General features: G+C 45.1%; 1 protein-coding gene across 5 annotated transcripts in view; it reads left to right on the forward strand.

Moving 5' to 3' along the window:
• The first annotated feature begins 3,758 nt into the window (after positions 1 to 3,758).
• Positions 3,759 to 23,438, forward strand: part of LUZP1 (leucine zipper protein 1) — a 105,181-nt gene continuing 85,501 nt past the window's right edge. For 3 of the 5 annotated variants that reach the window (XR_004297811.1, XM_032391521.1, XM_032391515.1), the window contains exon 1: positions 9,954 to 10,044. The gene's annotated coding sequence lies outside the window, so the exon portion shown is untranslated. Of the gene's footprint in view, positions 3,956 to 7,777; positions 7,800 to 9,953; positions 10,045 to 23,438 lie in introns of those variants that run through there. The other 2 variants (XM_032391538.1, XM_032391556.1) reach the window with 2 other exon arrangements.

A 23,438-nucleotide genomic window follows, 5' to 3' on the forward strand; every position in this document is an offset into this window, starting at 1 on the left:
GGTGACGGTGATGGTCGCTGATTTTCCATCCACTTGGAGCTTCTGATCAGCTTGAGGCACCCCAGGGAAACTTGTCTGTTTTGCCCAGGAGCTAGTTCCCCCAGGGTAAGGGGCTGCCCCGAGGCCAGGCAGGAGGAACAGGGGGTCCCAGAAGAGTTGTTTCCTAGATCCTTGATGAAAACATCCTGGCAAGAGAGAGGTTGGCTAAAAAGAGAGACAAGATCCTGGGTCTGGTTGGAGGGGAGAGGCAGTAGAGACTAATGGTTAGGAACACATGATGAAGTCAGACACATCTCTTTTATGTCCCAGCTCTGCCACTTCTTAACTGTGACCACAGACAGGTCGTTTTGCTTCTCTGATCCTCAGTTTCCTTATCTGTAAAGTGTGATTCTGAATAGGGCTCCCCCCGTGAAGCTGTTGGGGGGGCTGGACAAGGTAGTGTGTGTAAAGCTCAGCACAGTGCTTGCTACCCATCATGTGGAAGCCTAAAGGGGGAACTTCAGGTCCTCAATCCTGCTCAAAAACAGAGTCTGTTGCTGTGACATGGTGGTCTTTCTGGCTCTGTGGCACCTTTCCAGGCCAGGGTGGCTCCAAAAATGGGCCAGCCTGGGCTGCACACCACACTGAATTGAGCCAAGGGAATTCCAGCCAGAAGCAGAGATACGATGATTTGATCAGCCTGGGGCTACATTCTGAGGGAAATGTACCATTTCTCTTCTACTTTTTGAAGCACTGAAAGTTATTTTCCTTACTCCAGGGGTCTCAGACAACATTCCTTGTTTTATTTTCTCGGGTTCTTCCTTATTTTGTGGGTGCTCATGCACTACAGTCTTCCTATAGTACCAGCTATTATGGCAAGTGCTTTGTAGAATTCTTTCATGTAATCTTTATGGCAACTCTCTTAGGTAGGTCCTGTTTGCTATTGTGTCCACTGTGCAAATGAAGAAACTGGCTTAAAGAGGTTAACATATGTACCTGGGTCTGTTTAACACCAACCCCTTTGCTCCTTGCATTGACACTTACCTGTCCTGTGGACAGGTCAGCAGAAAGAAACCAGGTTACCCTCAAGCCAACTGCCCCCAGAATTCCTCAGTGAGTAGGATGCCAAAGCTTGTCTGGTCCAAAAGCCAATAAGAGAAATAACCATGTGACCCACAGCCCAGCAGATGTCATAAAACAGCCCACCTTATTAGTTGGGGGCAGGGTGTCTCTTGTACAATACATAAGAGCTAATTCCTACCCAGAATTTACTACACGACAGGTCTGTTATAAGAACTGAATATGCTTTAACTCATTTAATCCTCCCAATGACCCAAAGAGAGGGGTTATTCTATTATCCCCATTTTTCAGATGAAGAAACAGAAGCACAGAGAAGTTAAATAACTGCCTAAGGTCACATGACTAGTACGTGGTAGACTTGGACTTCAAAACAACAGTCTGGCCCCAGGTTTTGTGTGCTTGCCTACATGTTTGCTATTTCCCATATAACTTGTAACTCATATTGTTTCCCTTTTTGCTTTGACTGCCAGGAAACTCAGCCATGGTTTTTGTTGTTTTTTTTTTAAGGTTTTATTTATTTATTTGTGTGAGAGAGAGAGCACAAGCAGGGGGAGTGGCAGGCAGAGGGAGAAGCAGGCTCCCCGCTGAGCAGGGAGCCCAATGTGGGGCTCGATCCCAGGACCTTGGGATCATGACCTGAGCCCAAGGCAGACACTTAACCGACTGAACCACCCAGGTGTCCCTGTTTTGTTTTTTGTTTTGCTCTACCACAGTGCTATCCTTAGGAAACTTAGCCTAGTATTTCTGCTATAATTAGTCAATTTTTTATCTTTCTTCCCTCCTTCCCCACTGGCCTTTGGTCCAGGCCTTCATTACTCGTTGATTTTTGCTCTTCGATTATCCATCAAATAGGCTTTAGGCTGCAATGGAAACTACCTCAAAACGCTTTGGGGAATAGGCAGGACAGAATGCATCAATTACATGAACAGAGGGACGCCTGGGTGGCTCAGTCGTTAAGCATCTGCCTTCGGCTCAGGTCATGATCCCGGGGTCCTGGGATCGAGCCCCGCATCGGGCTCCCTGCTCCGCAGGAAGCCTGCTTCTCCCTCTCCCACTCCCCCTGCTTGTGTTCCCTCTCTCGCTGTGTCTCTCTGTCAAATAAATAAATAAAATCTTTAAAAAAAAAAAAATTACATGAACAGAGACAATTTCTGATCAGCTGAGCCAACTGGACACAGTCGGTGCTAGATGGTTATCTTTTGAGCATCTTCCGTGTGACCAACACCATGCTTCATGATGTGGAGTATATAACAATGAATCCAAGTTAGTCCCAGTATTAAATTATACTAACTGCTGTAATAGAGAAATCCTGAAATTTCAATGCCTAAATACAGTGGAAGTTAGTTCACTGAGTGCCCCATTCAGTCAAGTGACTGAGTGAGACCCAGGCTGACCAAGGCTCTGCCACATTCGGTATGTGTCTTCCGAGGTCACCCTAGTGTTGGCATCCAGTTGGCAGGTGATAGAGAAAAGGTAGAGCTCTGAGAAAGCATACATACTTCTTAACTTGGATTTGGCCTGGATATGGCACACTTTGTCTCTGCCCACACCCCATTGGTGAAAACTAGTCACATACTTAATTACAAGGGGTGCTGGAAAATGTAGTGTGGGCTGCTTTTCTCTGAAACAACTCTACCCATGGAAGGTGAACATCTTGGGTGAACAGCTGACATTATTCCAGTTCACAAGGAACTGAACATTTTTGAGCCATTGGTCCTTATAAAATGGCTAAGAATACCATGCAATATATATTGAAGCCATGAGGAGGGAAATGGTCTTCCTTTATTTATAGGGAGCCAGGAGCAAAATGCAGTATTTACATTTTGGACCAAACATATTTGTCCAACAGGAGAATGCGCTATTATGGAAGAGAGAATTCATCACGATAGAAGTATTCAAACAGAGGCTGAACTTTCACTTAGCTAAAGGTTCTTAGAAGGAGTCAAGCTAGATGCCTCCTACCAGTCCTTCCAACTTTGAGCTTCCGTGCTGGGCTCCACAGTCATCTCTGAGCACCTATTTTGTGCTAAGCTCTAGGTGGGGTTTTGGGGACCCAAAAACAAATGAGACAAGGTTCTGGCCGTCAGGTTACTCAGCTGTAATGTGTTGAAGTAGAATATCTGGGAAGCAGGATAAAGGAATGGTCTGAGCTCTGGAAATGGGAGACTGGGTTTTAATTTCTTTCTTTTTCCTTTCCTTTTTTTTTTTTTTTTAAGATTTTATTTATTCACTTGAGAGAGAGAGAGAGAGAGATAGTGAGAGAGAGCACAAGCAGGGAGGAGAGAGAGAAGCAGGATCCCCGCTGAGCAGGGAGCCCAACATGGGACTCGATCCCGGGACCTTGGGATCATGACCTGAGCTGAAGGCAGATGGTTAACCGACTGAGCCACCCAGGCGCCCCTGGAGTTTATCTCTAACTCTGTTGATTTTAGCTGTGTGACATTGGAGAAGCCACTTGGCCTCTCTGGTTCTCAGTTTTCTCATTTCTAAAATAGGGACGATGTTATCTTCATAGCTTCTGAGGACTTAAATGGCACAATTACATTGAGAGCATTTGCAACACAGTGAAATGTAGTAAGCACTTTATTTTAGTCCAAGTAATACGTTAAGAATGACCTTGGGTAGGTCATTTCAATTTTGTAAGCCCCAGCTTTCTCATCCGTAGGATGGAGTTAATGCACTCACACCACGGGGTGGTGGGCTGGAATCTTGCTGTGTTGCGGGGGTCTGCGGTCTGCCGTTTCATTTCTCGGCGTCCTCCCGGGGTAAGTGGGTCACATCACACCCAGTTCGTAAGGACTGAAAGCTTGGGGATGGCAGTCAGCACCTTCCGGCGGAGAGGAGGAACCTGAGTTAACGAGGACGCGATTTCCTGGCTGCGCTCCCCGGGAAGGAGGTTTGTGCTGGGTCCCATCCCCCGGCGGTCCTGCTCAGGAAACGTGGAGAGAAAGCCAGGAACCAGGCCTGCCAGGCGCCGGGCCCCTCAGCGCCTTCCCTCCTCCCCGGCCCTCGACTGCAGGAAGCCGGCTGGCGGGCACGCCCTGCCCGGTGGGTGGGAAAGGCCGCGAGCGCGCCCCGCACTGCCGGCTTCCCAGGCCCGCGGCGGCGCGGAGCTGTCCTGACCTGCGGCGGGCGCGCCGCCTCCCCCGCCGCCCGCGCTCCCCGCGCAGCGTGCCCGCACATTCCAATTCACCGAGGCTGAGTCGCCCAGGCGCCACCGCCCGGCCCGGCTCGGAGCCCACGCCGCTGGGGCTGGGCTGGGGAGGGAGAGGTCGCTGAGGCCTGAGGGTTTGTAGGTGAGTGGTCCAAGGTCACGGCTAGCACACAGCGAGGCCGGAATTCGACCCTCCGTCTGCTGCGCTCTGAAGTGTGCGCCTTCAGTCTGCGGTCCTGGTCCAGGTTCTTGAGGGGCTCAGGGGGTTCAGGTTCTAGTGGAAGCTCATGAACAGGAGGTCTGAATCCGGGGGCTCCCAGAGGTCTGTGAACCTCCTGATTTTGTGTGTAACATGTTGTGTATTGCCTTTTTGCTCAGAGTTTTAAAGGTGTCAGTGACCCCAAAAGGGTTAAGCACCGTAGCTTTCCAAGGTCACGGGTTCCTCAGTGGGGACTCCAGCTTTACTCCTCAACAGCCTATCTGCACCTTGAAGAATATCTCTGCAGGGCCCTGCTGCTACTCTGGTGGGACTTGGGTTCTCTACAGGATCCCAGGATCTTCCTTCTGGATCTTGAGAATCTTTCCATAGAGTTTCTGGGGTCTGTTTGGGGATTTGCGGTTCCTATGGAATCTTGGAGTCTCTTTTCAGAGGTTCTAGAATCTCACTCTGAGGTCCTATGGTCCTCCATGGTGTGAGTTCTAAACCTGGGCCTTAGGATGCCCTGAAATTGTAGGCAAGGTATTGTGGGTGTGTCATATACATGTAATTCCTGGGAGAGGTTTCATAGATGTCACCAGATTCTCAAAAGGGTATCTGATCCCCAAAGCTGGGAAAAACATTGCTTTAGCGCATCCAGTGTTAAACAGACCTTACTCCTCTTTCACCAATAAGAGTGAGGGAAGAATAAGATGGAGGAGATAGAAGGCAATATTCTCTAGAAGGTGCAGCATGGGCTTTGGAGTCAGGTGTTCCTAGGTTAAAAATCCCAGCTTTTGTGCTTAGCAGCTGTGTGACCTTAAGCAAATTTCTTAGTCTTTCTGAACCTCAAAGCCACCTCCTCCAGGAAGCCTTCCCTGTGTCCTGGATTCAGTTAGGTTCCCACTCCACATCCCCCAAACCTGATGCTCTGTGGTGCTTAATGCAATTGTGTTTAAGTAACGAGTTGTGTTTAATGTTATTTTGTCTCTCCACCCCAGCAGCCATGCTCCAAGAAGGCAAGACCCTTTGCTGTCTTATAGTCTTGTGCAGTGCCTGGCCCATGTTAGGCCCTCAGCCATTTATTATGAAATAAATAAAAGACGGAGGGAATGGAGGGCTTCATGCCAGATGCTGCACTGGGGGCAGAAAGGGATCAAAAAATGACTAAGTGTCGTTTCTGTCCTGGTGGAGGTCCCAGGCTGGTGGGGGTAATGATAGAGTTCCTGTAAGGAACCCTAAATGTGCTAATGGGGATGGCACCAAGAGATCTAAAGATGAGTGAGACTCAGTCCCTCAAGAGTTGATGGAACCACTTCCCTTTGTATTATGTGTTATGACTTAAAAAGCGCATACCTTACATAAAATATCTGGGTAAACCCTTATTTTGCAGAGATGGGGATGCAGCTTCTGAGTTCAGTGACTTGGCCAAGGCCACCCACACAATAATGGCTGCCCAAGGACATAAGTCATTCGCTTCGGAAGTCAGCCCACATCCTTTAGGAAATGGGCTTTGATGTTGTGAAGGTCTTGGTTTAGATCCCACTAGATGTGAGACTTTGGGCATGTTACTTTACCTCCCTTGAGCCTTGTTTTCCTAATCTGCAAGGTGGGAATAATGACCTCCATAACCTATATGAGATAGTATCTGTAAAGTGCCCAGTAGGATGCTTCGTTTACAGTAAAGGATCCATAAGTATTTGTTGAATGAATGAATGAAATACACGTCTTGGTGGGTGGCCTGCAATGTGAAGGACTGGAAATCATGCCACTGGGGGGACAGTAGGAGAAACTGAGGGCGATTTTATCCCTTCCCACTCTCACTTTCTATGATTCCTATGGAACTTAGCATCTGGCCTCAACCACATTGTTACAATTTTTTGTTTGCAACCAACAAAAGTGGACCAACACCAGCTTGCTTAGCTTTCCTTTTATACCTATCTTTACTGCATCTTTTCTGATGACCACATAATGTATGCTCCTTGTAAAAAATTTAAATTGCAGAAAAGATATGAGGAAAAACAGAAGTGCAAGTTGAGGCACAGTAGACAAAAGATGCTGACATATTGTTATTCTTTGGGAGGGGCACAGGACAGGCAGCAAAAAAATTCTTCCTACTTTAAAGTCTTTCCTACTGGCCTTGCCATGGCTTCTGGAAGTTTTGTTAGGAGTCTTGCCTTTGGTTGTAGCATTGAAAATTCAAGTGTAGCTAAGGGCTGGAGAGTGGGGAGAAGGAGAATTGTCTGGGCAGGGACTTTCCCTGGAATGAGATGGACACTGTGGAACTTTCTATGGCAGTATGCACAATTGGTTCAGATGCCCACTGCTGATTGCCTTGTAGCTGTGTTTTCATCCCCTCTCCTCTCAGAATTTAGTAGAGTCTTTTTTTGAAAGTTCCTGCTATACACACACACACCACACAGAAAAGCAAATCAGAAAGAAAAAAGGTGAAAAAAGGTGTATTTTCCACCTTTATGCTTGTACTGAGCATAAAAGTTATAACCATGAGATCCCACTACACCTATAATTCCATACCTTACTCTTATTCTTTTTCTTTTTTTCTTTTTTTAAAGTTTATTTATTTAAGTAATCTCTACCCCCAATGTGGGGCTTAAACTCAAGAGTCACATGCTCCTCCTACTGAGCCAGCCAGGTGCCCCAGACTTTTTCTTTTTTCACTAAAATTTCTTCCTTCCTTAAGAGAGGTATCAGTCTCCAAACACTAGGATGCATATTTGTAACTGAGCTTTCTGTTGCACTGTGGAAGCCTTCTACACTGTTGTCTGGTTTTGGCATATTGTCACATGTCCCTCGATCGCCGTTCCAAAGCTCTCTGGGAAATGTGGGTTCAAAACTCTGCCCCTGTACAGACCATTATGAGGGCTACGATTTACATAATATAAAAATAGGAATCCTGAGTCAATGGAGAAATGAAACCAAACTATCTACCAGTTTGATGAAACCAAACTATCAAACCAAACTGTCAACCAGTTATTTTGATCTTTTATGGAAAAATTGCCTGAGGGCCAATGGGTTATGTGGTGAAAATGTTTGCAGCAGAATTGCTTTGCAGGAAAAGTCCCTAGAACCAAAAATCTACCCCATTCCTTTTACTGACTGAGATGCGTGAGGTCAGGACTCCCTGTTCACCCTACTTTCAGCCCAGAGGCCAGCACAGGACAGGCCTTACTGGGAGGATGTGTTAAAATAGTAATAGCAGCAAAACCATATCGGGGCATGAACGAGGTGCTAGGCTCTAAACTAAGCTCTTCCATGTGTTATTTCATTTAATCCTCACAGCCACTGTATGAGATAGGTACTATTATTATTCCCACTTTTCAGATGAGAGGCTGAGGTGCAGAGACTTGAAAGCCTGAGGTCACACAACTGGTAAGTGACAGAGCCGAGATTTGCATCCTGAGCTTTTCTGTGCCAAAGCCTTTGCTGTGAATGAACAAATACGTGATTGATGGGCTTGTGGGTCTTGGAGGGAAAGTTCTACCTTCAGAACCTCCCCTGTATGTCCTAGGTTCTCTCTGCCGATGGTTTGCAATGCTTGGAATCAGCATCCCCACACAGGAGGAACTCAGTAAAGGCCTTTTCTTTGCCTGCAGCAATCCTGTGGCCGTGCCTATTTTTCATGGGAAGTAGCATTTTTAATCTCCTCTTCTAAAAATAAGCTGCAATTTGTTAGGGGCCCTTGAGAACCAGCCCAGGCATTTCAGGACAGCCATTTGCCTGTCTGCAGCTCAGGAAATTAATCAGAATCCCAAAGCCCTTTCCCTCTTCCCACAGGCCAGCACTCTGGAAACGCCCAGTGCGTTGCTGCAGTTCTCCTCGAGGACTGCAGAGATGCCAAGGGCAGTTGAACACAGATCTATCTCTTTGTCAGGGAAGTGAGAGCAGAAAGGCATGAGGGAGAAGTGGGTCAGCTCTGCTGCAAATAACTTGCAGAGAGAACTTGAAGCTGTCCCCCACTTGGATGGGTGCTGAGTGACAGACACCCTGGGGCGTCAGATGTGACTCCGCAGAATCCCCCCTGCGGTCTAGAAACTGGAGTGTTGGTTTCTGTTCTAATGACAATGTTCTGCAGGCGACTTTTAGTGAGCCTCTTCCTCTCTCGGGACCTCCGAGTCTAACCCTGTGAAATGACTGGGAGGATTATCACTAGGTGTGTTATGTGCTGTTAGGAGCTGGAAATAATATTGATGATAATGATGAAAATAAGAATGACAACTACATCATTTCTGGAACACTGTGCCTGGTGCTTTCCACACAGTGTTTTATGTGATTTCAGAACAAACACTGCAAGGGCTATATCAATATCCCCATTTTACACATGAGAAGAATGAGGCTCAAAGAGAGCTAGCATGGGCCAGAACACGGGTGTGTAATTCCAGGGTTTTCTGGCACCATGAAACATGCGTGGTTTCTGACCTCAAGGAAGTGAGGACGTGCTAAGAAACAAACAGGAGGTCAGTTTGACACAAGTGAAAATGTGTTCATGCCCACATGAGCGTCAAACACAATGCACAGGTATTCGGGGATTGAGAGCAGGGAGAGTGGGCTCCTGGTTGGGGGAAACTAGGAGGAGCTGTAAGTTGAGATGAGACAGCAGGGGAAGAGCATGAGCCATGGGGCAGATGTGGGAAAGCAGTGGGAGTGCGAGTGGAAGTTTGGATAAACTTTACAGTGTGTGTGTGTGTGTGTGTGTGTGTGTGTGTGTGTGTGTATAAAGGTAGGAAGAGACCAGACCAGGCCAGGGTTTTGGCCCTTATTCCACAGGCAATAAGGAGCTTACACAAGAGATGTCTTAAGAGACTAGCTATGCTGCTGCACTCAGAGAGGTAGCAACCCTCCGCGCATCTGTGTCCCGGCTTGTGAATGCAGCTCTGTGCCAGCACGTGGGAGGGCATCTACGGGGAGAGTGCATCTGTGGCTGTGGCTGGGTTTGGGCTCCCTTCAAAGGCCCCTTCCCCCCACTTCTCTGGGCCCTAGGTACCTTGCACATAGTAGCTCCACCGGAAATGTGTCATAGAATTATTGGAGGGACTTTTGAGATCATCTGGTCATCACTCCTTCCCATCTTAAAGAAGGTAAAAGTGAGGAACATAGATGGAAGAAGACTTGTCTAGGGTCACACAATGAATTAATAGCAGAGCTGGGAACTGGAACCCATGCCTCTATTCTGAGCGCCTTTTCCACATTTGCTGAGTAATAGAAATAGTATTCGTTGAGTGATTACTCCATACCAGGCCCTGGGCTAAACACCTTTACATGGATTATCTCATTTAATCCTCACAACCCTCCTGGGAGTGCCCCTCTTGAAAGCAGGACATCTTTCTTGTCTGCCATTTCGATTTCGCACCGCGCCTAGTACAGGCCCGGGGCACCTAGCTAGGCAAGCAATAAAATCTTGGCAAAGTCCAAGTCCTGGGAAGGGGGTTAAAGAACGGAGGGGGCGGGACTGTCGATCAGCCCCGCCCCTCACAACAGGCCCCGCCTTCCAGGACACTGACGTCACAACTGGCCCCGCCCCTCATTGTCAGTCCCGGGGAGCCGGAGGAGGCGCCGGCCGCCGGGAGCCGAGCGCTGGACCCCTCGGCGGGCGGGAGCGCGGGCCGGAGTCGCCGAGGTGAGGGGTTCGCGGGGAGGCGGCGGGCGCGCGGCGCGGGAGGCTGGGGCGGGAGGGCGGGGGCGGAGGAGGGCGGCCGGAGGGGGCGGCCTGCCCGGGCAAGGGGTCGGGGCACCCAGGGGCGACAGGACAGAATCGGTGGGCGCACCCGGGGAAGGGCTGGGGGGGGGGGGTATGGAGTTGAGGCGGGGGGCAGTTGGAGCGGAATTTTGGAGAAAGTGCTCACAAGGGGAAATTTCTTGGGGCGAGACCTTGAGAAATTTCTTGGAGTTGGAAATTTTTCTGTTGGAGGGGGAGGGAAGGTTCTGAGAGACTTTTGGTGGGAGCGAGAATCTGAGGAGAAATGTTTGGGGCAGAGAGCCGAGGGGACATTTTCGGGGGGCGGAGGAGAGTTTCGGGTCGAGTTTGGGCTTCAGGGGGAGGGAGCGCGGTGGGGGCGGGGAGCGGCGGGCCGGGCGGGGGGCCGGGACCGCCGGGGAGGGGGCTGCGCGGGGCCCGCGGGCACCCGGGAGGAAGGAAGTGATCTTACAGGAAGAGCCCGGGAGCTCCCGAGGAGGAGGAGGAGGAGGACGAGGAGGACGAGGAGGACGAGGAGGAGGAGGGACGTTTGCGAGCGCTCGGGCCGGGCTGCGGGACCGGGCTGCGGGGGCGCGGGCCGGCTGGGGAGGGGTCCCGCCGCCGCCGCAGCTGTCGGCCCGCCGCGCCGGCCCGCGTCCCGGCCGATGCTGGTCTCGCAGCCAGACCGCTGGGCCGGGAAGGAATTCGAGGCATTCGCTTTGTTTAAGTTGCCAGTAGACAGTCCTTAGGACTAATTAATGGTGGAATCTGCAGGGGGACGCGGGCGAGCCGGGCCGGGGCTGCCCCCCGCCCGCCGCTGCCGCCGCCGCCGCCGCCGCCGCCGCGGTGAACTTTCCGCAGCGCGCGCGGCCCGCCTCCCTGCGCACCCCCGCCCCTGGCCGGGCGGGGAAGGAGCCATGGCTTCCCGAAGCGCAGGAATGAAGTGCGGTTTCTGGGGCTCGTGGCCTCTGGCTGCGGAGGCTGCCTGCGGGGAAGCCGGCGTCCCGGAGCGGCCGGGCTAGGGGTTCGCAGCCCGCGTGAGAGCTCTCAGGGGGGCCTGCGGTTTCTCTTAATAACCTTGGAGAAGGCTCTGCGAGCCGAGAAAGACCATCTTGCTTTGCAGCATCTGTTTCTTCGTCGCGTCAGCCCCTTTCCTAACACTGCAGAGCTTGTTGTGGCTTGTTTCGGAAATGCCGAGACCAGTGCTCACACTTAAGGGTGGGAGAAGGGAAGAGACTAGGCGCCCCCCCCCCCAGTAACCCTGCAGTGTAATCTCCAGAAAGCTAGAGATTGCTTGCAGATTCTCCCGTCACACCTTCACTGACTTGAATGACCTTGGGAAAGGAATTGTGCTTCTGAGCTCCTGGTGCCTTATCTGTTGATTGAGGAGAAAATAGCCTCTGGACCTCCCTGCCTTTTGGGGATATTTTGAGAGGTGGGGTTAGTTCAGGGCATTTTACGGACTGCTGCAGTTCTGGCCTAAGGAGCTGGATTAGAGTCAGAGTTAGGGGAATTCACATCCCCTAGTAAGATTTTATTAGCTCAGATTAGGTAGGGAGGGACAGGTTTGGATTTTAGGAGGATATTTCCCTTTGGAGAATCTGTACAGTATGTTCCAGATTGTATCCTGTCACTTTGTGTGCAGCTTTGGTGGCATTCGTGTGGTTAAATTAAGTAACTCCCATAGAAAACTCTTCTGTCAGAAATAATTATTTTGCTCAAGATTCCCCTTGGGGCAGATTAAAGTTTTGCTTAATTTACTCAGAAGAATTTTCCAGGTTTCTAAAATTAAATCACTTTTCTAAACATAGTAACTAAAGTTTGAAAAACTGGAAATAGTGGGATGGGGAGGGAGTTGATTAGAGTATGAACAAGGCAGCAAATACAGGTTCATTGTTGTTCTGTGATTACTAACAGGGATTATGAAATAGCCTTGATTAACAGGTATTTTCTTACTCCTAAATAGTTTAAGACCAAGAAAGGGAGCTTACTTTGTTGAGTTGCCTACTGTGTGCCCAGGATTTGTGCTGGGTGGTATATATCTCCTATAATTTTCACAACAATGCTGTGAGGTGGTAGTTGGCATCCCTGCTTCACAGATGGGCAAACTGAAGGTCAGAAGGTAAAATGACTTCCCCAAGTTTACACATACAGCTGGTAAGAAGTGGAGCTGGAATTCAAACCCAAGCCTGTTTCTGAGGTCCATGGTTATCTCCATTGTGCACACTGCATTAGTTTCTAGGCCTTTGCCTCAGCCACTGGGTCACTGGACTGTAGAGTAAGTCAGTTAAGTCTCTTCCCCAGTAGCGTTGCCTTCTTTTTCTTCCAGCAATGTTGTCAGTATGCTTTTGAGATGTTCTTGGTTTTTGGTAGAAAAACAAACATACAAGGTTGTGCTAGTGGTGTGTCCTATGTACAGTAGGTGCTTAATAAATATATATATATATAGTTGTATTTTTTTTTTTTACGATGGAAGCATTTGTATTGAAATGCAGATACCTGGGTGATCACAGATTTCATTTATATAATGGAGAATGATGGATAGCTAGTGGTCCTTCTACTATAGAGGCCATCATTAAGGTGACATTCATGATCAGAAGCAAGAACCATTTTTCATGTAATACGGCTTTTTGGGACAGTGTCAGCTTCTGAGTAAGGCACATTACTTACAGGTAGGACCCAGATAGTCAAGCTGAGAGATTTGGTATAAACTTGGAAGCACATAATAGATGCTCAGTAAATATTTGCTGAAGAAATACATGCATTCTTTTTAAAAAAATCAACTTTATTGAGGTGTAATTTACATACAATAAAATTCATCAGTTTTAAGTGTGCAGTTTGATGAGCTTTGACAAATGTATGCAGTTGTGTAATCCCCACGACTGCCATCATTTGTTTAAACTGTGTGTTGTGTTTAAGGTATTGGTTAGCAAAGTGATCCCTGGGAATGTTGTGAAGTTTCTGTGTTCCTGATTCAAACCGGTGAGATCAGAGTGAGTACTAGAGAGTCAGCATGCCGACTTTGTAGGAAACAGGGAAACCTTTGGTATTTATTGGTGAGGTGCATGAGAAGAATAAGAGAGGTAGAGATAGGGATACTTGGCAGATCAGGGGAAAGAAATTCATGAGGGACCAGGTTTTCATTTTAGGACGATATACGTTGTGGGGGGGGGAAATTACCCAAAGATTTATTAAGGAGTTGAACTTGTATTTTTGTTTCCTTTTTGAAATGGTACCTTCTGAAATATAAAACTTCAGCATCTTCGGCTATACTTAAGTGCTTTACACCTTATAGTTCAAATAATTCTTAAGGGTGGGGATGCTATAAAATAATAGAAGGCCTTGCCCTTCCACCTATGGCAGAATATCCTTAGTGTTTATCTCTAACTTATTTTAGTTAATATTCCACAAAGGGAATACATCAGTTAGAAATTGTGTCTTTCTTGGAAGACATAAGATTATTTTTTCCTTGTCATAATTTTTAAAGATTTATTTATTTATTTGAGACAGAGACGGGGTCAGGGGGAGGAGTAGAGGGGAGAGGAAGAGGGAGAGAAGCAGACTCTGTGCTGAGCAGGACATGGTGCTTGATCTCACCACCCCAAGATCATGGACCTTAGCCGAAATCAAGAGTCAGATGCTTAACCGACTGAGCTACCTAGGCACTCCTCCTTCTCATAATTTCTTAGGTCACTGAACCTGTCCCAATCTGCTGCTATAGCTCAAGTCTGTCTTAGAAAAAGTTTGAAGCCTCTGTTGCCCAGCTTCTAGAAGCAACCCCATTTAAAAAAAAAAAAAAAAAGATTTTTATATATTTATTCAGAGAATGAGCATGCGCGAGTGGGGATGGAAGAGGGAGAGAGAGTCTCAAGCAGATTCCGTGCTGGTTGAGGGGCTTGATATCAGGACCCTGAGGTCATGACCTGAGCCGAAATCAAGAGTCTGATGCTTAACCTACTGAGCCATCCAGGTGCCCCTAGAAGCAGTCCCATTTTTATATCTTACTCCTCGTATCTCTTTATCCATTCTGTTTCTACATGTTGACTTTTATAACCCTTCTCTCCCACCTGTCAGTCTTGAGAATGGAACCTCATCAGCCGTGGGCCCTCTGTATATCATTAGAAAATAATAATTAAAATACCAGTCTACCAACTCAATATTTTGGGTGATGATAGGGAGAAAATAATAACTGTGCGGTAGTCATTATCCTCTTTATACGTGAGGAAGCTGAGCTCAGAGCAGTTACTGCCAGAGCTAGTGAGGGGCAGAGACCATTGATTTGAACTCAGAGTGATTGGTACTCAAGTTTGGGATCAGTTTCGTTACACTCTCTGTGTATTCGGGTTGGGGGAGCAAGGGAAGAGCTTGGAAATACCATATTAAAATATAAGCCAAAACATAAACAAGCATTGCAAATCTTTTAGGCTTTGCTATGTGTTATTTTTGTTTTTTTGTTTTTTTAAGATTTTATTCCTTTATTTGAGAAACAGAGCACAAACAGGGAGGAGGGTCAGAGGGAGAGGGAGAAGCAGACGCAGACTCTCCGAGGAGCAGGGAGCTGGACACGGGGCTCCAGCCCAGGACCCTGAGATCACGACCTGAGCTGCAGGCAGACGCCCAACCCACCGAGCCACCAAGGCGCCCTCCCCCCCCATTTTTTTTTTTTAAATAAAGATTTTATTGGGATGCCTGGGTGCCTCAGTCCATTAAGCGTCTGCCTTCGGCTCAGGTCATGATCCCAGGGTCCTGGAATCAAGTCCCACATCAGGCTTCTTGCTCAGCAGGGAGCCTGCTTCTCCCTTTGCCTGCTGCTCCCCCTGCTTGTGCGCTCTTTCTCTCTGACAAATAAATAAATAAAATCTTTAAACAACAACAGAAAGATTTTATTTTTTTGAGAGTGTGTGCATGCGCATGTATATATATAAAGAGTACAATCTGATTTTTTTTTTTTTTTTTTTTTTTTACAAACTGAATATATCTGTGGAACCAGCACCTAGATCAAAACAGTATTACTCGTACCCAGAAGCCCCCACCAAGTTCCTTTCCAGTTCCTGTCTCCCTTCCATCTCCCAGCATGACTTCTAACAGCATATATTAATTTTGCCTGTTTTGTACTTCCGCAAAAATGGAATGCATACAGCAGATATTCTTTTGGGTCTGGTTCCTTTTATTCAACAGTATGTTTATGAGTATGAAAAAACTTTTAAGGGTTTTCTTTAGGGCTTGGGATAAAATCCAAATTCAAACTCTTTATTTTGGCTTATGATGTCTTATATAACCTGGTCCTGCCTACCTTTCCAGCTTCACCTTATACCAATCTTGTTGCCCATTATGCTTCAATCACACCAGCTTCTTATTTATCCTTAACAAGCTCTTTCCTACCACAGGGCCTTTATACGTGTGGCTCTCTCTTCCTTGAACACCCTTTTCCCTGCTCTTTGCCTGGCTGCCTCTTTCAAGCCTCAGCATATGGAGCAGAGATACTGTCCCTCATTATTTTATCTTGCTAGTCCTTTTCCGTTATTCCCTGTTACTGGAGTCTGTTGCCTCCCTTCATAGCACCTATTAGTTTATAATGATACATCTGCTTGCATGATTATTATCTGCCTTCCCCATAGACTTCACAAGAGCAGGGAACTCATCTGTTTTGTTCATCAGTGTATACCCAGTACCTGACACAGTGAATGACATGTAGTAGGTATTTAATAAATATTTAATGACCACATTCCCAATTCAGCATCTTTGTTCCCATTATCTTTTGTCCTTTTCTTATGCTGTTTAACTATTTAAACTTTTCCATCCTTCAAGGCTCAGCTCAGTTCCTTTCTATGAAGTCTGTGCTGACTTTGCAGTAGTAAATCTTTCTTCTCTAAAATTTTGACATTTATTGCTGATAGCCCTCATGTTCTTGGTAAGTCACACTAGCATGTATCTTATCTACCTAACTGGATCCAAAGCTCCCCCCAACCCGCCAAATCTTGCAGCTTGTAATGCCAGTACCCCTTATATTCTTGGTCAGTTTTACTAGTTTATATCTTTACCTAATTTGATCAGAAGCTTCTTCATTAGAAGCTAAGTTGTTTTAGCTGGAAACTCCCCTCAATTCTTTTAACTGAGCTTTGCACATAGTAGGCCCTTGGTAGAATTTTTTTTTTTTAAGATTTTATTTAGCTTTTTTTTTTTTAAGATTTATTTATTTATTTATTAGAGAGAGAGAGAGAGCATGAGAGGGGGGAAGGTCAGAGGGAGAAGCAGACTCCCCGCCAAGCAGGGAGCCCGATGTGGGACTTGATCCCGGGACTCCAGGATCATGACCTGAGCCAAAGGCAGTCACCTAACCAACTGAGCCACCCAGGCGCCCTAAGATTTTATTTATTTATTTGACAGAGAGAGACACAGCGAGAGAGGGAACACAAGCAGGGGGAGTGGGAGAGGGAGAAGCAGGCTTCCCGCGGAACAGGGAGCCCGATGTGGGGCTCGATCCCAATCAGGACCTGAACCGAAGGCAGATGCTTAATGACTGAGCCACCCAGGCGCCCCCCTCAGAATTTTTGATGATTGATCATAATGATGCTTATGTATAGGTAGCGGTTTTAATTTCTTAGGCTTATTAACATGGACTCTTTTGCTTCTCCCTCTTCTCCCCCTGCTTGTGCTCTCTGTCAAATAAATAAATAAAATCTTTAAAAAAATGGACTCTTTATTAGAATTCTTAGTGTTTTCTCTAATCCAGAGGTTGGGAGTGCTCCAACTGCTTCAGGTTGGTATGGCAATTATCAGGGTGTGAAAGTACAGGAGTCCAGTCCTGGTACCACAAAGCAGATACTCCTTTGGAATCTGTCACTGGCAAAGAACTAACTATGTGCAGTTCTTTCTTAGAAAGATGCTTAATCGGGGTGCCTGGGTGGCTCAGTTGTTAAGCGTCTGCCTTCGGCTCAGGTCATGATCTCAGGGTCCTGGGATCGAGCCCCGCATCGGGCTCCCTGCTCTGCGGGAAGCCTGCTTCTCCCTCTCCCCCTCCCCCTGCATGTGTTGCCTCTCTCGCTGTGTCTCTCTGTCAAATAAATAAAATCTTTAAAAAAAAATTAAAAAAAAAGATGCTTAATCAGTGCTTGTCTAATGCTCTCAGATTGGAGTTATTAACTGAAATGAGAGACTAGGTAATACCTCACTTGAACTATTTTGTTGAATAACATTTTATTTTAATGTCAAGGATGACTCCAAGCCAGTTACCTTCTCTACCAGCTACCTTCTCTGACTTGCCAGTGAGCTCTCTCAGTAGTAATTCTTCCTCTTTTATTAAAGGCAGAAGAATGTAAGTACTAATATTATACATACTTACTTTAAGCCAATTCCTTGTAACTGGGATGATTTAACTTAATATATATGTGGCACAATTGGGTGATACATGTAAAACTTTTTTTTAAGAGGTGCCTAATACGTATTTTAAAGCAATGATAATTTTGACTTTTTTTTTTTTTATTTAATTAAAAATTTTTAAGTAAGCTCTACACTCAACATGGGGCTCAAACTCATGACCTGCGGATCAAGAGTTGCATGCTCTCGTGACTGAGCCAGCCAGGTGCCCCATTTTGACTTTTCTGGTGGAATTATATCAGAAGATTGTGGAGTGATTTAGTAATTATTTTTATGGAAACATGGGAGCAGAGGTACTTAAGGAAGTTTCTGAGAGATGATGTTGGAGTAATTTTGTTTACAATCATTCATAATCTCTCACTGTTATTTTTTTCTTTTAACAACTTAAAATTTTATGAAACCAGCCTCTTTACTTTTTACACCAACTAGGTCAAAATAAAAAGTGTAACTAGAATGCATTTATATTTATCCATACTTCAGACTACCGCTGGACTTCAATAAACTTTTCTTTTTAAATGTGAGGAGACAAATGATAAACTATGGGAATTCATTATAAAAAGCGACTTTTCAGAGACACCTAGGTGGCTCAGTTGGTTAAGCATCTGCCTTTTGGCTCAGGTCATGATCCCAGCATCCTGGGATCTGGGATCTGGGATCGAGTCCCTCATCAGGCTCCTTGCTCAGTGGGGAGCCTGCTTCTCTCTCTGGCTGCTGATCCCCCTGCTTGTGTTCTCTCTCTTTCTCTCTGACCAGTAAATAAGTAAATAAGTAAAATCTTTTAAAAAGTGACTTTCAGAATGGATTACAAAGTTAGTATATACTCAACCCAGTCTCTTGCACTTCTCATATTCACAGTTGTTCATAACATTGGCTTCTAGGCATCAGAGATCTTGGAGTATGTTTCTGAATCATTTAGTTTTATTCAAGTAAGCTTTTATTAAATGTGATTTATTGTATTCTGATTCTTTGACAATTGGTTATCTATTTGTGTCTTATTCTCATTCTTTGACCATTTTGGTTAAATGGCATTTTAACCTCATAAGGTTATGTAAAACTATACAGTTTAAATTGTCTGCTGATCCCCCTGCTTGTGCTCTCTTGCTGTAGCCTCAGAAAGCTTCAATTTGTCCATCTTTATGATGGGAAGAGTGGTTGAGAGGATTAAATAATTTAATGTACAGAAGCATTTAGATCATAATACCTGGTACATAGTAAATATTGGCCATTATTTCAGTTTTACATTTTTGTTTACCCAAAGAATAGAAGAAAAATTTCCTGTTCTTAATATGATTTAGTCTAAAGTCAGTTAATATCTTTGTATACTGGGCAGACTAGAAGAAACACAAGAATATTTATTTATTTATTTATTTATGAAAGACTTGATTTATTTATTTGACAGAGAGAGAGCACAAGTAGGCAGAGAGGCAGGCAGAGGGAGAGGGAGAAGTAGGCTCCCCGCTGAGCAGAGAGCCAGTGTCGCTCAATCCAAGGACTCCTGCCTGGATCATGACCTGAGCCAAAGGCAGACGCCGAACCAACTGAGCCACCCAGGTGCCCCAAGAATTTTTGAAAGCTTAATTTTAACTTTACTAATTTCTGATGAAGTTAGGGACTTTCTCAGTGACTAGTTTAATTTCCTTTATTAATCTGTTTTTCTTGAATGACTCATCCTTAGCCTAAGTGTTGGCTGTGTGGTTGTAATTGGTACAAATGAGAGATAATTTCGGGATGTTCTAGCCAGCCCTTCATCACTTAAAGAGAGACTCTGCAACTGGAAATTGAGGCTATTGGTAAGATAATATGTGAGACTATTTCAAACCATTGTAATTTTTGAAAATTATTTATTTATTTGAAAATCATTAAAAAATATTAAGTCTGGTTATAGAATCTTGGGATAGTGGTATTAATATTGTTAGCCATTTACTTTTTTTTTTAGCCATTTATTTTTGCTTATTCTAGGTAAAGATTTCAAGTGATTTTACAACATTAGTTATGTTTGTCAGGTACTATCTTAAGCATTTTATGTGCACTATTTCATTTACTTGTTCATTTAACAAATATTTGAGTGCCTGCCATGTGCCAGGCACATAAGCTCATTTAATCCTCACCACACCCATGAAATAGATATAGTGTTTATTATTTTAGCCCCATTTCATAGATTAGGAACTGGGGCACAGAGAAGCTGTGTATCTTGTCCAGTGTCACAAAGCTGTCGAGGGTCAAATTTGGGATTTTAAAAAAATTTTGAATGACAGTTGCTGAAATATTGGCATAAATTAATTCTATGCCAGATTTTTTTTTTTTTTAGATTTTATTTATTTATTTGACACAGAGAGAGAGTGAGAGCAGGAATACAAGCAGGGGAAGGAGGAGAGGGAGAAGCAGGCTCCCCGCCGAGCAGGGAGCCCGATGCAGGACTCAATCCCAGGACCCTGGGATCATGACCTGAGCCGAAGGCAGACGCTTAACGACTGGGCCACCCAGGTGCCCCCAATTTTTTTTTCTTTCTTTCTTTCTTTTTTTTTTAAAGATTTTATTTATTTATTTGACAGAGAGAGAGAGACAGCTAGAGAGGGAACACAAGCTGGGGGAGTGGGAGAGGGAGAAGCAGGCTCCCCGCTGAGCAGGGAGCCCGATGTGGGACTCAATCCCAGGACCCTGGGACCATGACCTGAGCCGAAGGCAGACGCTTAACGACCGAGCCATCCAGGCTCCCCCAGTTTTTTTTTTTTCCTTTAGAAGAAGGATATTAATCAAATTTTGAAGTGTGTGCGAAATAGGTTACAGTCCAGGGATTTGGAGCAGGATGTGTTAGGTTTAGGTGAGCTAAACTGGGATAATTTCCTCTTTTACTCCAAATCCATCTCTTTAAACGACTAACAAAAGAACAAAAGACAAGTTTGGTTTTTTGTTTGTTTGTTTGTTTTTCCAAAAGACAACTTGGAAGTTCCTTCTTTTGGAGAATTCCAGTTTACCCAAACCAGTGTGAACCAAATGTAAATTTTCAAGAAGGATGGATATAAATAACCATATTAAACACTGTTCTTCAGAGGCACTCTGGGAGCCAATGTTACAGAAGCACGATAGTTTGATTGTTTAAATTAAACAACTTCAGTTATCCACAGTATCTTTTTGCTGCTTTTGCATAGATCTGTTACGATATTTCAGACTTCCACTTTTGTTAATTGTGGTTTTATGGTCATCTCAGGGATATTTATAGGGTAATATGACTGCTTTTTATTTTTATTTTTTAAAGATTTTATTTATTTATTTGACAGAGACACAGAGAGGGAACACAAGTTGGGGAGTGGGAGAGGGAGAAGCAAGGCCCGCTGAGCAGGGAGCCTGATGTGGGGCTCGATCCCAGGACCCTGGGACCATGACCTGAGCCGAAGGCAGACACAATGACTGAGCCACCCAGGCGCCCCTATGACTGCTTTTTTTTTTTTTTTAAGATTTTATTTATTTGACAGAGAGAGACACAGCGAGAGAGGGAACACAAGCAGGGGGAGAGGGAGAAGCAGGCTTCCCGCGGAACAGAGAGCCCTATGTGGGGCTCGATCCCAGGACTCTGGGATCATGACCTGAGCCAAAAGCGGACTCTTAATGACTGAGCCACCCAGGCGCCCCCTATGACTGCTTTTTAAAAACAAATACCAGGCGTTTCCAAAATGGGAAATAATTATATATTTATTTCAGTGAGATTTCCAAGCTGTGCTATACTTCTTTTGAATTTGCCTTTAGAGCATATTGCACATTTTTAATCCTGATAAGTCTTCATTTTGGGGGAATTATATTTAACTTTTGGAGATAAGCAAGTCTGGTGGATGAAGTGAGTAATCAGTATGGTTTTTGGTCATAAATGAGATGTAATTCTAAGAGGTGGAGACAAGGGATTTTGTGTGTGAGGTTTCATCTTTGAGAATCTGCAAATAGAATTTCAAAAAGGTTTTGAGCCTTGGTGGCATTGCTGGAAGAGAGTCTTGCTTCCCAAGATGACTTGAATAACAGCACTTATTTTGAACCTATAAATAAAAATCATTCCTCGAATACAACTTATTTAACTTGTATTCTTGATTGAATTGAAATTGTCTATAATGAAAACATTATCTTGTATTAATATCAGTATCTTATTTGTAGCTTTTAAAAGTTAGTCTCTTTGGGGCGCCTGGGTGGCTCAGTCGTTAAGCGTCTGCCTTTGGCTCAGGTCATGATCCCAGGGTCCTGGGATCGAGCCCCGCGTCGGGCTCCCTGCTCTGCAGGAAGCCTGCTTCTCCCTCTCCCACTCCCCCTGCTTGTGTTCCCTCTCTCGCTGTGTCTCTCTCTGTCAAATAAATAAATAAAATCTTAAAAAAAATAAAAAAATAAAAAAAAATAAAAGTTAGTCTCTTTTTCTGTCTAAAAGATAGTTTTTTAAAAAGGAAAAGAACACGGGGGCGCCTCTGTGGCTCAGTCGTTAAACGTCTCCCTTCGGCTCAGGTCATGATCCCAGGGTCCTGGGATCGAGCCCCACATCGGGCTCCCTGCCCGGCGGGAAGCCTGCTTCTCCCTCTTCCACTCCCCCTGCTTGTGTTCCTGCTCTCGCTATCTCTCTCTCTGTCAAATAAATAAATAAAATCTTAAAAAAAAAAATAAAGGGAAAAGAACATTTTTAGTACATATAGGAACAGATTTGAACTCCTTATAATTAAAGGGTGAAATGTATTTTCCTGACCCACTTACCCAGGTATTATGTGTGTGGCCTCTCTGTGGAGGCTGAAGAGTTCAGATGGAAAAATGGTATCATTCATCTGGGTCTGACAGCATATCCTATTTCTAAAAGTAAAGAAATCTCTGGTTTTATCCAGTTTCAGGTTTACTGGATAAGTTAAATGCTGAGCAAGATAAATGTAGTTAATTTTTGGCTCTTTAAAACCCTGGAACAGCTTTATCATAATGTATGTCCTCCTAATTACCTGGGGGTGTTTGTCTTATTTAGGCCATCTTGGTGATTTGTATCTAGTATCAGTGAATAAGCAGAATTAGATTTGAAAATTTTCTATGGATTCTTAGTCACTGAGGAGTAATAATAATACCTAACATTATTGACTATGTGCCAGCCGCTGTATTTAAGCGCTTTTTATATCTTTATTTAATTTTCTCAACAATCCCTTGGGGTAGATACTATTATTATCCCCATTTAATAGATAAAAATTCCTTAATATAGGAGATCAGTATGCCTAAAGTCAACACAGCTGATGAATGCCAAGCTAGGATTTGACTCCTGAGCTTGCAATTGAACATTACAATGAGCACATAATGATTTTATGAACTATGTGCATTTAAGATCATTCTTCCCTAAGTAAATGAGGCCAACGTTGGCTTATGTTCCCTAGGAGAGGAAGAATATCATTTTTAGATCTTGATAAACTTAAAGATGTATTAAATGTCTTTAAAATGGAAGACTGTTCCTGAGTATACAAAAGCTGATTGAATATGTAAGATACTACCGAGGTAGTTTAGGCTGTTTGTGTAACAAAGTAATGATTGCCGGTAGGTTTACATCGGGAATACCAGTTGTTTTTTAAAGATTTATTTATTTGGGAGAGACAGAGACAGAGACAGAGAAGGGGGGAGGGAGGGAATCTTCAAGCAGACTCCTTGTGGAGTGCACAGAACCTGAGGTGGGGCTCCATCCCGAGACCCATGAGACCTTGACCTGAGCCGAAACCAAGAGTTGCGCCCTCAACCAGTGACTGAGCCACCCAGGCGCCCCAGGAATACCAGTTTTTATGCTTTCTGCCACAGCTGTACTGGAGTACGATATAAGATACTCTTTTTTTTTTTTAGATTTTATTTATTTATTTGACAGAGACACAGCGAGAAGGGGAACACAAGCAGGGGGAGTGGGAGAGGGAGAGGCAGGCTTCTTGCAGAGCAGGGAGCCCGATGGAGGGCTCGATCCCAGGACCCTGAGATCA

Source organism: Phoca vitulina, unplaced genomic scaffold (genome assembly GCF_004348235.1).
Source record: "Phoca vitulina isolate PV1807 unplaced genomic scaffold, GSC_HSeal_1.0 scaffold2, whole genome shotgun sequence".
Classification (NCBI taxonomy): domain Eukaryota; kingdom Metazoa; phylum Chordata; class Mammalia; order Carnivora; family Phocidae; genus Phoca; species Phoca vitulina.